This window comes from Anser brachyrhynchus, assembly GCF_964034855.1.
Source record: "Anser brachyrhynchus genome assembly, contig: SCAFFOLD_106, whole genome shotgun sequence".
In the NCBI taxonomy this organism is placed as follows: Eukaryota; Metazoa; Chordata; class Aves; order Anseriformes; family Anatidae; genus Anser; species Anser brachyrhynchus.
The window spans coordinates 523909-538880 of NW_027664005.1; the positions used below are offsets into that span (position 1 = coordinate 523909).

A 14972-nucleotide genomic window follows, 5' to 3' on the forward strand; every position below is an offset into this window, starting at 1 on the left:
CCTTGTAAAATGCAGACAACCAGAATCCTTAGAGCAATTGGGTGGAAATCACGGTGTAAGAAACATTACCACCTCAAAGAGGAAAACAGTCAAGAAAAAAATAAAATTGACTAGTAACAGGCCAGCAGCTGTGTATTTTCTGTGAAGCACTGGATAGATTGTGAACATGGATTACCCAGTCAATGGGGAAACTGGGGAGGGTCCTGGTCACCGAGAGGAAAAAAAAAATTATATAAACTGTGTTATGGAACTAGTAGGTGGCTTGTGGGACGCCTGCCATTGCAATCGTGAATAAAAATGCTACCTCACTGAGATACTTGCCTGAGCCTATGGTATTGGTTACAGAGTGTTTCTAATAAGGTGTTAGGGTTTTAAGGTTTCAGGGCTAAGGCACTAGGGTTGGGTTTCAGGGTTAGGGTTTCCAGGGTTTAGGGTTAGGATTTTAAGGTTGTTAGGGTTGGAGTTATAAGGGTTAGGGTTTGGGGGTTAGTGTGTTAAGGTTTTAAAGTATTTTGTGGTTTTAGTGTTGATAGGGTTTTTAGGGTTAGGGTCTTAGGGTTTTAGTTATGGTCAGGTATTTAGGGTTAGGGTTTTAAGGTCTTATTTTTTTTTTTTTAAGGTTAGGGTCTCCAGCGGTAGGGCTTTGAGAATCTTTACGTTTTGGGTTAGGGTTTAGAGGGTCTTAATTTTTAGGGTTAGGGCTTTTAGGCGTAGGTCTAGTGTGGTAAATTTTATCGGGTTAGGACTGTAAGGGTTTTTAGGGTTAGGGTTTCTAGGGTTTTTTGGGGTAGGGGTTAGGGTTAGATCCGTGGGAGCCGTAGTGTTAGGGGTCAGGGTTCTTAGGGGTTAGGCCCAATATTAGGGTGGAAGGCCAAACTAAGGGGGGAGCCCCCCCCAAAATTGAAGGGTCGAAGCCCCAATTTAGGGGAAGAAACGTCAAAATTGTGGGGTCCCCCAAAATAGGGCGGAAGAGCTCTTAATATTGGGGGAAACCCAAAAAAGGAGGGTGGGGGACTCTAAAATTGGGGGGACCCCCCCAAATTGGTTGTGTCCCCCCCCAAATTGGTTGTGTCCCCCCCAAAATTGGTTGTGTCCCCCCCAATTAGGGGAGGAACCCCCAAAATTGGGTGGGCGAACCCCCATATTGGGGGGGAAGAACACTTAAATGGAAGTGTGAAATTCCAGAATTGAATGTGGACCCCCCAGAACAGTCTTCAGGGGTTTAGTGTGGTAAATTTTATCGGGTTAGGGCTGTAAGGGTTTTTAGGGTTAGGGTTTCTAGGGTTTGTTGGGGTAGGGGTTAGGGTTAGATCCGTGGTTGCCATAGGCTTAGGGGTCAAGGTTCTTAGGGGTTAGGCCTAATATTAGGGCGGAAGGCCAAAATAAGAGGGGAGGAGCCCACCCAAAATTGAAGGGTTGAAGCCCAAAGTTAGGGGAAGGAACGTCAAAATTGTGGGGTCCCCCAAAATTGAGCGGAAGAGCTCTTAATATTGGGGGAAACCCAAAAAAGGAGGGTGGGGGACTCTAAAATCGGTTGTGTCCCCCCCAAAATTGGTTGTGTCCCCCCCAAAATCGGTTGTGTCCCCCCCAATTAGGGGAGGATCCCCCAAAATTGGGTGGGCGAACCCCCATATTGGGGGGGAAGAACACTTAAATGGAAGTGTGAAATTCCAGAATTGAATGTGGACCCCCCAGAACAGTCTTCAGGGGTTTAGTGTGGTAAATTTTATCGGGTTAGGGCTGCAAGGGTTTTTAGGGTTAGGGTTTCTAGGGTTTGTTGGGGTAGGGGTTAGGGTTAGATCCGTGGTTGCCATAGGCTTAGGGGTCAAGGTTCTTAGGGGTTAGGCCTAATATTAGGGCGGAAGGCCAAAATAAGAGCTTCAAAGAGCATCAAAACCAGCCGCCTTACGTAACAGGTGTGCGTCCTGGGGGAGCAGAGACTCCCGGCGCACCCAGCGCTGCTTGCTTGCCTCTATTCGTTTAATAAATTGTAAACTTTGATTGTAATCCTATTTGGATTTATAACAGCCATTTATAACACTTTTTATATTTGTATTTTATTTAAGGCTGTCTTGCCCCCCTCCCCCCCCAGCCTCGCTGCTCGCCAATAAAGCTGGCGCAGGGGCTAAGGGATTTGAAGGGCCTGCTTGTACACCTAAGGGATTTGAGGGCCTGCTTGTACACCTTTGGGGACTGCCTCTTTTGGGGGGGGGTGGGGGGGTGTTAGGAGCTGCTTGTATACTTTTTTAGGCATTCGCCTGAGAGGGGGTTGGGAGCTTCGTGTATACTGGGGGGGGAGGGCCTCCCTCGAGGTGGAAGGGGGGGGGGTTGGAGCGTTTCTACACTGTAGGGGCCTGCCTGTACACTTTTGGGGCCTGCCTTGTGATTCAAAGATCATAAATCCAATTTCTTTAAGTGATTTATTCTTTATTGACGGCGCCGGATGCACGGAGGATCTTTCCGCCTATCGTGCATCCCGAAGTGAAAAGCCGTCTCAAATTTATACATCACAGTGATTAATATTTTATTAACGCCTATACATATTCATTATCTAACCCCGCCTACTCTCGCTTCTCATGCTAATCAGTTTTTTGTGTCCTGCGCCTGCGCAGATCCTCTCAGTGGTCTTGGGCAGGGGTCGTCGAGCTGTGGTCAGTGGTCTCAGAGAGGAAGGCCATAAGTCTTCCTCACAGTGTACTTTTCACCCTTGGTCAGGATTCTGCTGAGTTAGCTTTCTTCCTAACCGCAAGGACTGTTTTTTCTTCGAATCTTCTGCTCATTATTTTCTTATCTTGGATTCCAATGTCTTGTTCGAGATATATTGCCCATATATGTCCTATTTCGAGATACATTGTCCGTACATCTGTTTCCTGCCCTACACCTAATGTTCTGTTCTCCTTTAATAGTTACATTCTTAACCCTTTCTTATCTGGAATCGCCTCAGCTTCCCTAATCAATCCCCCCTTTTCTTTTCCCCATGCAAATTCTTTTGCATTGCATGCCCTTATCATTAGCAGTATCGCAGTAACATACATACAAATATTCCTACTACCAATAACATAACCAGATCAGTAAAAACTTGTTCTAACTATTGAAAGTTGGGTAACCATGAGGTTAACTTATTCCATATTTCCTCAAAGCCCCATGAAATGTTATCCTTACTAATCTTATACAGAACCTTTGTTTGTTTCTATATTTCCGCTATGTCGGTAGAGACCTTTCCGAATACAAAAATTCTTCTTCCCAGCCTCTACGATATGTATCCCTCAATACCTTGCCATGTACTTTCGTCAGGGAAGCTAATATTGCCATTCGTTGTAACAATTTCCAATTCCAAACAAGTATTACAAAAGACAATATTAAACTTATACCAACTAACATCAATAGAACAATAATTGGGTGACACAATGTGTTCAAAATCCCAGTTGCAGTTGGCGACCATCCAAAGAGTTTGTCCCACCAGCTATGATCTGTGTCTTGTTTTACTCTTTGCAAAACTCTGTTTATTTCTTTTGTATCATGGTGGACAGTGATTAAAGTCTTCTCTCCATCTTCCTGAATGCCTTTTAAAATTTTGATCAGGTCTTGGTGTTTAAGTAATTGCTTCACTAGCGTGAGGTTCATCAATAGGTGTGGGTAATAACTTGTGATACATTGTGTTGTTGGACTTGATCAACTGGTGGGATACCACTGGTGCTGAATATAAAAAATCACACCCGATGATTCTAACAAAGTTATAAATACAAAAGTTAGAATGATTTTTGCTAGGTAGAGTTATGTTTTCCTTATCTACTTCTACAAAAGCACAAGCAGTTCTTAAACACACACAGCCTTGACCAATATATACAAGCACAGTCTTTTGACTAGTATTTGGATGAATTTCAAAGTGGCAAACACCTCGCTCAGTGTCAAGACAGACATCCTGAGCATCAATTGTGTTGCTCTCACAAATAAATCCTTGTTGTTCCCAGGTAACACATGATTCTAGATTCACAGACTGCCATTTCCCATTCTTCATCCGGGCCCAGGTTCTATGCTCCGAAGGATAGAGCACTGTTTCCTCATGATTTAATCCTAGTGCAATAATGGGGTGGATAACATAAACTGTAGCATTACGTATAGTAAGCACAAAGGCAGTAGCCATGTTAATAATGGGATCATAGGTAAAATTTACCAGAGTCCACCAAGATTGGAACTTCTTTTCAAAATCATTGGCATTGTCCCAAACAATCTTTCGGACTTCAGCCGGAAAAATGCCTTCACTTCCTTCCCTAATGATCAAGGCAGCCGTTGCCTGCATCCATAACTGTACCTGTATACAACTAAGAGCTAAAGAGACATTATCTTGCGCCATACTAAGTGCATCTATTATTAGTCTGTGGTCCTGGTCTTCAGCCTTTTCCCATATTGGTAACACCTTTGAAACTTGCCATTGGCTAGTTCCCAATGCCAGTAAGGATGATTGCAGGGGCTGTTTTAGTTTTGTCAAATCGCTTGTTGCTGTGGCTAGCTTATTCATTAGTATTTCTGAATCAATTCCATTTAAAACTCCTAATCCTGTTCCTAGCATTCCAGTTAAGTCTCTTTGTCTTCTGCCCCTGAGGTGTACTTGCTTTTGTGACCATATTGTCCAGCCTTCTAATGATGTCTTTAGGAAAGGAGAACAGGCTGGTTGAACTGCTGAGATGTTAATTTGTATTAGCAATTCAACACGCTTGAGAGACCATTCTGGATTAAATAACAATTGTTGTTGGCCTGTGTTCCTTACTACATATGGGCCTGTTTCATAAATTTTGGGTTCCAGCTTGACTGGGGCTTGGGCATAGGTTGTAGGGGAAGGAAGTGCAATAGGGGGTCTCACTGTCGTAGGAAGTATAGCATATATTGTAAAATTTATCATGAGGCTCTCGCCTTCCTTGATCTCGAGCTTTTGACCATTATTAGTCCAAAAACAGTTAACTGCTACAGTCTGTGTTAATATAAAATTATACCAACAATCTAATTTACCTGGGCGGATACAACCTTCTTGTTGGCCACTTTTGGAAGTCGGTTTTACTAAAATTCCCATTGCTTTCTCGTGGGCTGTTCCATTAATCATTCGGCACCCTATTCCAATTTCGTCCCCTACAGTTCTTTGGTGTATCCACCCTTCCCCTAAATTTTGCCATTCTGATAATGCATGTAAATGATCATTTGTTCGCCAAATAACCACAACAGCTAACTTTCCATTAATGCTCTTATCCTCTGTGGTTACGGCTTCAGACCAAGGCCACCCACCATTCTCTATCATCATAGAAGAACCTTCCAATTCTTGAATCACAATTACAACTATAAGCCACAGAAATAAAACAATTCTGTTAACTAAATTTCTGCTAACTACATTACTAAATACTCCTGACCATAGTGTCTTCATTTCGCTTGACTGAACTTTAGTTTCAGTTCACCGTCACCCAGCGTTACTTTCCAGGGGGCTTTTGGAGCTTTCTTCACTCTCGAATAATGGATCCAGGCCGTTTGCTCCTTAATCTTGATGGCGGTATGTGTTGTCAGCAGCACCTGGTATGGTCCCGTCCACTTTTCTTCCAAAGGGCGACCTGCAAATGCTTTTACATACACATAATCCCCAGGTTTAAAGGGGTGGATTGGTTGGTCCAGCCCTCTAGCCCTGGTTCCTGAGAGAACTTTAGATATTTGATTCAACTGTTTTTGGAGTCCTATTAAATAATTATACAAGTATCCCGACCCCAGTTGCGTCAGGTCCTCCCCGCTGAACAAAAACTGATAGGGTCTTCCGTATAATATTTCAAAAGGGCTTAAATTTTCCTTTGTCCGTGGTTTTACTCTAATTCTAAGTAAAGCCAAAGGGAGAGACTGAGGCCATGATAAATTAGTCTCTTGTCCTATTTTGGCTATTTGTTGTTTGATTAGATGATTCATCTTTTCCACTTGTCCGCTTGCCTATGGTCTGTAAGGGGTATGGAGTTGCCAGTCTACCCCTAAGACCTTACTTACTTCTTGAACTATTTGCGCACAAAAATGAGAGCCTCTATCCGAGGACATTGCTGCCGGAATTCCGAAACGCGGTATTATCTCATTCAGTAAAACCTTAACCACTTCTCTTGGCTTGTTGGTTCGACAGGGAAAAGCCTCCGGCAACCCGGAAAAAGTATCTGTCAAAACCAACAAGTATCGATACCCCCCTTTTCTTGGCAGTTCTGAAAAATCTATCTGCCATTGTTGTCCTGGATAGTTTCCTTTACTGATTATTCCGAACTTTACCCTATTTTCTGTATTAGGGTTATGATGCAAACAAATACTGCATTGCTGGGTTACTTGTTTTACCGTAGTATACAGATTTCTTCCCACCAAGACTCGACTCAGATTTTTATATAAGGTGTCTGCTCCCCAATGAGTCTTATTATGTTCTGCCATGACCAGAGGCCATATTAAATTAGAGGGTAGTACAACCCTATTATCTTTCAGGTATACCCATCCATCACTCCTTGCTTTTCCTCCCAGGTCCCCAATTAACTTTTGATCTTCCCGTGTGTACCTAGGTTCCTGTCCTTCACCTAAAGTTTGTATTTTACCGTCTGGTATTAAAGTGAGCGCTTCTGCCTCAGCCAATCCGGCCACCCTTTTTGCTTCTTGGTCAGCCAATCGGTTCCCTACCTCGAAGTCAGCGGTTCCTTTTTGGTGTCCCCGGCAATGTATAACAGCCACCTTCTCTGGGTGCTTTACCGCTTCCAACAACTTCAAAATCTCCTCAGCATATTTTATTTGTTTTCCTTGGGCCGTTAATAATCCTCGTTCCTTCCAGATAGCCCCATGTGCATGCACCACACCAAATGCATACTTAGAGTCTGTCCAGATATTTACTTTCTTTCCTGCTGCTAGTTCCAATGCCCGCGTAAGGGCAATTATTTCTGCTTTCTGAGCAGACGTCCCAGGGGGTAATGGTTTCGACTCAATTACCTGTTGAGTGGTCGTCACCACATACCCTGCTTTGCGTTGTCCTTGTTTCACAAAGCTGCTTCCATCAGTATACCATGATTCGTCCGCGTCTTCCAAGGGCTCCTCCTTGAGATCTGGTCGGCTAGAATACACAGTTTCCATAGTTTCGATACAATCGTGGACCACTGGCTCGTCAGGAGCATTACTAAGGAAAGAAGCTGGGTTCACAATGTTAGTAACCACAATTTCTACGTCATCTTGCTCCACCAGTATTGCTTGGTATTTTAAAAATCTTTGAGGGGATAACCAGTGTGCCCCTTTCTGCTCCAAGACTGCCGAGACAGTGTGTGATACCAGCACGGTTATCTTCTGTCCCATAGTGAGCTTCTGAGCCTCCTGTATATTCATGATGACAGCGGCCACCGCTCGAAGGCAACCCGGCCAACCTTTACTTACTTCATCCAGTTGTTTAGAGAAGTAGGCCACAGCTCTCCTGTAGGGGCCCAGCTTCTGTGCCAGCACCCCCAGAGCCATCCCTTGTCTCTCATAGGAGTACAACCAAAAGGGTTTAGACAAGTCCGGTAGACCCAAAGCTGGTGCTCGCATTAACTCCAATTTAAGCTTCTTAAAGGCAGCCCGTGCTTCCCCCGTCCAGACCAATTTTGATTGGTTATTCTTGATGAGGTCATATAGGGGTTTTACAATTAGTCCATAATTATTAATCCATAGACGGCACCAACCTGTCATCCCTAGAAAAGTTCGTAATTCCTTAATGGTCTGTGGTTCTGGGGTACGGCAGATAGTTTCTTTCCGTTCTGTTCCTAACTCCCTTTGTCCCCCTGAAATCTCAAACCCCAAGTAAGTTACACGTGACTGAATCAGCTGAGCCTTCTGTTGAGAGACTCGATACCCATTCAAACCCAGAAAATTAAGGAGACTTATCGTCCATTGCATGCAGCTGCTCCTATTCTCAGTGGCTATCAAAAGGTCATCAACGTATTGCAGCAGAACTCCTTCGGTGTTTGGGGCCTCCCAAACCTCAAGCTCTTTTGCTAGTTGATTCCCAAAAATCGTGGGGCTGTCTTTGAATCCCTGCGGCAATACGGTCCAGGTCAATTGAGCCTTTTGTCCTGAGTCTGGATTTTCCCATTCAAAAGCAAAAAGCTTCTGACTTTCTGGGGCTAAAGTCAGGCAGAAGAAGGCATCTTTTAAATCCAGTACAGTAAACCAAACTAAATTATCTTTTAATTTAGTCAGTAATGTGTACGGGTTGGCTACCACAGGGTGTATATCTTCAGTGATCTTATTTATAGCTCTTAAATCCTGCACTAATCTATAGTTCTTCCCATCTGGCTTCTTAATTGGTAGTATAGGAGTATTATATTCAGATTCACACTCAACCAGCAGTCCATGTTTTAAAAACTTATCCACTATCCCCTTAATTCCTTTCCTGTCTTCTAATCTTAGGGGATATTGCTTGATCTTAACTGGCCTTTCCCCTGGCTTTAATCTCACCACTATCGGGGCTGCATTTTTGGCTCGCCCAGGGATGTCAGTAGCCCAGACTCCTGGGTAAACTTGGTCTAAAATCTCCGAAGGTACTTTACCGATGGGGTCTGCTTGTATCAGCGTTAAGCTTAGCGCGGTTATCAGCTTTTCTTCTCTCACCTTTAGCCCCACCTTCCCTTTTTCAAAGACAATTTCCGCTTCTAATTGTTCTAGTAAATCTCGCCCCAGCAAAGACTTCGGGGATCCTGGTAAATATAAAAACCTATGTATTCCCATCTGTTTCCCTAACTTATATTTTAAAGGCCTTAGGAAAAAGGCTTTCTCGTGCTGGCCTGTAGCTCCTATCACCGTCACAAAATCCTCATCCTCTGGTATCAATTTCTGGTTTAACACAGAATAAGTCGCTCCTGTGTCAATTAAAAACTCCACTTCCTGTCCTGATTTCCCTAGCTTAATTTTAACCAGCGGATCTGCTAGGGTAGAATCCCCCGGTCCACTTCATTGGTCAGGAGATACACTAGCTACCATCAACCTGTTCTTCTCCCGTTGTTTCGGACATTCCCTTTTCCAATGACCCACTTCCCTACAATATGCATACTGATTCGGTCTCAGGGGAGGCTTTACTGACCTTCCCCTTATCCCATTCCCTCTTCCTTTTCCCCGAAAAGGTTCTTCTTGCCTCTGTAAGGCTGCAACAGTTGCCGCAGCAATAGCCCTACCCAGCCTTTGTTTCTCATTCCCTTCTCGATTCCTAAATACCCTCCATGCCTCTTCCACCAGCCTTTCTAAATCTCTCACATCCGGCTCTTTCATTTTCTGAAGCTTCCGCCTTATATCGTCCGCAGACTGACCCAAGAACAATGATACTAGCTGGACTTTACCTTCCTCAGAAGAGGGGTCTATCGTTGTAAATTTTTGCATTGCTGTCCTTAGTCGATCGAGAAATTCTGACGGGGTCTCAGTTTGCCCCTGTTTTATGGTATATAACCTAGACCAGTTTACAGACTTTGGTATCGCACTTTCCAAGGCGATCCTAATCCATTCCTGATATCTTTTTAATAACCTATAATCACCCTCATCATTATAGTCCCAGTTTGGGTCCACTCTGGGCACATATACCTCCACAGTTCCAGGTAAAACTCCTGACGTTACCTGGGTCTGTACTTGAGTTTGTGCATTCTTAATTACCAGTTGCTTTTCCGTTTCCGATAATGCTGCCAGCATTATCTCTATATCTTTCCAATCGGGATCTAAATTCTTTACAATCAGCTCAAACCTCCGGGCCACTGATTCTGGATCATCCCGGTATCCTTTCACAGCTTCCTTCCATGAATCTAACTCAGCAGTTGTGAAAGGTACTTTTATCCGAGCTGGTCCGTTAGCCCCCATAGCCTGTCGTAATGGGGCTTGAATAACGGGCCCGACCTTACTTCGGGTTCGAGCCGTGATCGGGGTAAAGTCTCCATTCCCCCAACTCTCATTTTTCTTATCTATTCTGCCGTTTCCTGGGCTCGCCCCCACGCCTCGTTCTATTATCTGGGGCGGGAGGACATAATCCTCCATTCTCTCCTCTGACTCATTCAATTTCAAACATCTCTGCCCGATACTGCACGCCGAACAACATCTTTTCATTTTTCCTGCCCCTTCCTTCTTCATATCCTTTTCTATTGCCAGGATCAAAGGATCCTGTGGGGCTAAGTTAATTCCACACTCCTTCTGCCATTCCGGGTGGTTTCTCAAAGTGAAAAACATATCTGCGTATGACACCTCATCCCACTTTCCTTCTCTCCTTAGAAACAACATTAACTGTAGTAAAGTATTATAATTTAAGGTTCCATTCAGTGGCCATTTTTCCTCACAATCCAACTTATAAAGTGGCCACCATTGATTACAATATTTTATCAACGTTTTCTTATTTTCAGTTCCACCGGGGGATCCCCCTATATCTTTCCAATGACTCAAGATACATCCCAACGGGCTTTTCTTTGGAATCCCACTACTCTGCTGCCCCCCCCATGTTACAGTTCAGAATGTTTCTTGTTACACAATACAAGCCGGCAGCTTTCCACAATAACACCAAGATCCTAGTAACGTTATAAAGAGTACAATCAAAATCCCAAAGACAATAGCCAAGGTCAAGTTCCACATTTAAACACAACGTAATACCAACCTCGCATGCAAAGGTTATTTGTTTCCCAACAGCAACTGAGTGCTTTCCAAAAAACCAAATGCCGTCCTGCAGAAAACTTTTACTTTCCGACTTACAGACGACCCCAATTAACCGGTCAACCAAATAAACCAAAATAAAGAATATAATCACTTACAGTGATGGGGTCCGTGTCTGCCTCCGCAGTGATCCGTTGAGTCGAGGAGTCCCTCCGGGAAATCCCGGGGGTACCCTAGGGAGTCCTGTTCCCAGCGGGTCCTGCGGTCCGGCAGAGAAGAAGTCCCATCTGGGGTGCCAGATTGATTCAAAGATCATAAATCCAATTTCTTTAAGTGATTTATTCTTTATTGACGGCGCCGGATGCACGGGGGATCTTTCCGCCTATCGTGCATCCCGAAGTGAAAAGCCGTCCCAAATTTATACATCACAGTGATTAATATTTTATTAACGCCTATACATATTCATTATCTAACCCCGCCTACTCTCGCTTCTCATGCTAATCAGTTTTTTGTGTCCTGCGCCTGCGCAGATCCTCTCAGTGGTCTTGGGCAGGGGTCGTCGAGCTGTGGTCAGTGGTCTCAGAGAGGAAGGCCGTAAGTCTTCCTCACAGTGTACTTTTCACCCTTGGTCAGGATTCTGCTGAGTTAGCTTTCTTCCTAACCGCAAGGACTGTTTTTTCTTCGAATCTTCTGCTCATTATTTTCTTATCTTGGATTCCAATGTCTTGTTCGAGATATATTGCCCATATATGTCCTATTTCGAGATACATTGTCCGTACATCTGTTTCCTGCCCTACACCTAATGTTCTGTTCTCCTTTAATAGTTACATTCTTAACCCTTTCTTATCTGGAATCGCCTCAGCTTCCCTAATCACTTGGAGGGGTTGGGAACTGCTTGTACACCTTTGGGGCCTGCGTCTGCGCGGGGCGGGGGGGGGGGGGGGGTGGTTGGAGCTGGTTTTAACCTTTCGGGCTTGCATCTGGAGGGGGTTGGGGCCTGCCTTTGGGGGGGTGGTTGTGAGCTGCTTGTATACTGTAGGGGCCTGCTTGTACACCTTTGGGGCCTGCGTCTGGGGGGGGGTGGGAGCTGCTTGTACACTGTTAGGGCCTGCCTTGGGGGAGGGGTTGGGGCATGTGCCTTGGGGGCATGGGGTTGGGAGCTGCTTCTACGCTGTAGGGGTCTGGGTCTTGGGGGGTTGGGGCTGTTTGTACACCTTTGGGGCGTGCCTCTGGGGAGGATGGGGAGTTGCTTGTACACCTTTGGGGCCTGTGTCTGGGGGGGGGGTTGGGGCCTGTGCCGGGGGGGTTGGGAGCTGCTTGTACGCTCTAGGGTCCTCTGGCAGGCTTTGGGGCCTCCCTTTGAGGGGGGCAGTTGGGAGCTGGTTGTACACCTTTGGGGCCTGAGTCTGGGGTGTGGGGGCTGGGGCTGAGGCCTGGGGCCTGGGGCATGCATCTGGGTGGTGGTGGTGGGGGGTCCAGTTCATGGGGGGGGTGGGTTGGGAGCTGCTTGTGGACAGTTGGGGTCTGCATCCGGGTGTGGCTGGGGCCTGCTTGTAGACTTCTGCAGCCTGTGTCTGGTGTTTGGGGGCTTTTCTGTAGTGTTTGGGGATCGCATTTTGGCTTTGGGATGTGTCTAGAGCTTCTGGGGCCTAGCTGTAGTGCTTGGGGCCTGCGTCTGGGGCTTTTCTGTAGCATTTTGGTAGCGTGTTTGTGATTTGGGGTCTGTATCCAGGGTTTTGCCTTTTTTGTAGTTTTCAGCTTTGTGTCTGTTTCTTTGTTGGTTGCCTGGGGTTTGGGGTTTGGATCATTAGTCAGTGTCATTAGCGTCGGGGGGTTGATCTGAAGGGTTAGGGTTGTGGTTAGAGTTGTTAGGGTTAAAGAGAATAAGGATTTTAGGGTAAGGGGATCAAGGTTGTGGGAATAAAAATGTTTTTGCACAGAGTTACATCGTTTAGAGGGAAGGAAGGTGGTATTGATATATGCTTGCAGTGATAAGAAAGCTTAACAGACAACCTTGTAAAATGCAGACAACCAGAATCCTTAGAGCAATTGGGTGGAAATCACGGTGTAAGAAACATTACCACCTCAAAGAGGAAAACAGTCAAGAAAAAAATAAAATTGACTAGTAACAGGCCAGCAGCTGTGTATTTTCTGTGAAGCACTGGATAGATTGTGAACATGGATTACCCAGTCAATGGGGAAACTGGGGAGGGTCCTGGTCACCGAGAGGAAAAAAAAAATTATATAAACTGTGTTATGGAACTAGTAGGTGGCTTGTGGGACGCCTGCCATTGCAATCGTGAATAAAAATGCTACCTCACTGAGATACTTGCCTGAGCCTATGGTATTGGTTACAGAGTGTTTCTAATAAGGTGTTAGGGTTTTAAGGTTTCAGGGCTAAGGCACTAGGGTTGGGTTTCAGGGTTAGGGTTTCCAGGGTTTAGGGTTAGGATTTTAAGGTTGTTAGGGTTGGAGTTATAAGGGTTAGGGTTTGGGGGTTAGTGTGTTAAGGTTTTAAAGTATTTTGTGGTTTTAGTGTTGATAGGGTTTTTAGGGTTAGGGTCTTAGGGTTTTAGTTATGGTCAGGTATTTAGGGTTAGGGTTTTAAGGTCTTATTTTTTTTTTTTTAAGGTTAGGGTCTCCAGCGGTAGGGCTTTGAGAATCTTTACGTTTTGGGTTAGGGTTTAGAGGGTCTTAATTTTTAGGGTTAGGGCTTTTAGGCGTAGGTCTAGTGTGGTAAATTTTATCGGGTTAGGACTGTAAGGGTTTTTAGGGTTAGGGTTTCTAGGGTTTTTTGGGGTAGGGGTTAGGGTTAGATCCGTGGGAGCCGTAGTGTTAGGGGTCAGGGTTCTTAGGGGTTAGGCCCAATATTAGGGTGGAAGGCCAAACTAAGGGGGGAGCCCCCCCCAAAATTGAAGGGTCGAAGCCCCAATTTAGGGGAATAAACGTCAAAATTGTGGGGTCCCCCAAAATTGGGCGGAAGAGCTCTTAATATTGGGGGAAACCCAAAAAAGGAGGGTGGGGGACTCTAAAATTGGGGGGACCCCCCCAAATTGGTTGTGTCCCCCCCAAAATTGGTTGTGTCCCCCCCAAAATTGGTTGTGTCCCCCCCAATTAGGGGAGGAACCCCCAAAATTGGGTGGGCGAACCCCCATATTGGGGGGGCAGAACACTTAAATGGAAGTGTGAAATTCCAGAATTGAATGTGGACCCCCCAGAACAGTCTTCAGGGGTTTAGTGTGGTAAATTTTATCGGGTTAGGGCTGCAAGGGTTTTTAGGGTTAGGGTTTCTAGGGTTTGTTGGGGTAGGGGTTAGGGTTAGATCCGTGGTTGCCATAGGCTTAGGGGTCAAGGTTCTTAGGGGTTAGGCCTAATATTAGGGCGGAAGGCCAAAATAAGAGGGGAGGAGCCCACCCAAAATTGAAGGGTTGAAGCCCAAAGTTAGGGGAAGGAACGTCAAAATTGTGGGGTCCCCCAAAATTGAGCGGAAGAGCTCTTAATATTGGGGGAAACCCAAAAAAGGAGGGTGGGGGACTCTAAAATCGGTTGTGTCCCCCCCAAAATTGGTTGTGTCCCCCCCAAAATCGGTTGTGTCCCCCCCAATTAGGGGAGGATCCCCCAAAATTGGGTGGGCGAACCCCCATATTGGGGGGGAAGAACACTTAAATGGAAGTGTGAAATTCCAGAATTGAATGTGGACCCCCCAGAACAGTCTTCAGGGGTTTAGTGTGGTAAATTTTATCGGGTTAGGGCTGCAAGGGTTTTTAGGGTTAGGGTTTCTAGGGTTTGTTGGGGTAGGGGTTAGGGTTAGATCCGTGGTTGCCATAGGCTTAGGGGTCAAGGTTCTTAGGGGTTAGGCCTAATATTAGGGCGGAAGGCCAAAATAAGAGCTTCAAAGAGCATCAAAACCAGCCGCCTTACGTAACAGGTGTGCGTCCTGGGGGAGCAGAGACTCCCGGCGCACCCAGCGCTGCTTGCTTGCCTCTATTCGTTTAATAAATTGTAAACTTTGATTGTAATCCTATTTGGATTTATAACAGCCATTTATAACACTTTTTATATTTGTATTTTATTTAAGGCTGTCTTGCCCCCCTCCCCCCCCAGCCTCGCTGCTCGCCAATAAAGCTGGCGCAGGGGCTAAGGGATTTGGAAGGGCCTGCTTGTACACCTAAGGGATTTGAGGGCCTGCTTGTACACCTTTGGGGACTGCCTCTTTTGGGGGGGGGTGGGGGGGTGTTAGGAGCTGCTTGTATACTTTTTTAGGCATTCCTCTGAGAGGGGGTTGGGAGCTTCGTGTATACTGGGGGGGGAGGGCCTCCCTCGAGGTGGAAGGGGGGGGGGTT

The 14972-nt window shown here is 45.6% G+C and overlaps 1 long non-coding RNA gene across 1 annotated transcript; it reads right to left on the reverse strand.

Moving 5' to 3' along the window:
• Positions 1 to 4798: 4798 nt before the first annotated feature.
• On the reverse strand, positions 4799 to 10781 carry LOC308186506. The gene is made up of 2 exons (XR_013944091.1): positions 10634 to 10781; positions 4799 to 5603 (listed from the first exon to the last, which is right to left on the reverse strand). It is a non-coding gene; the product is annotated as an uncharacterized lncRNA (long non-coding RNA).
• Positions 10782 to 14972: the final 4191 nt, after the last annotated feature.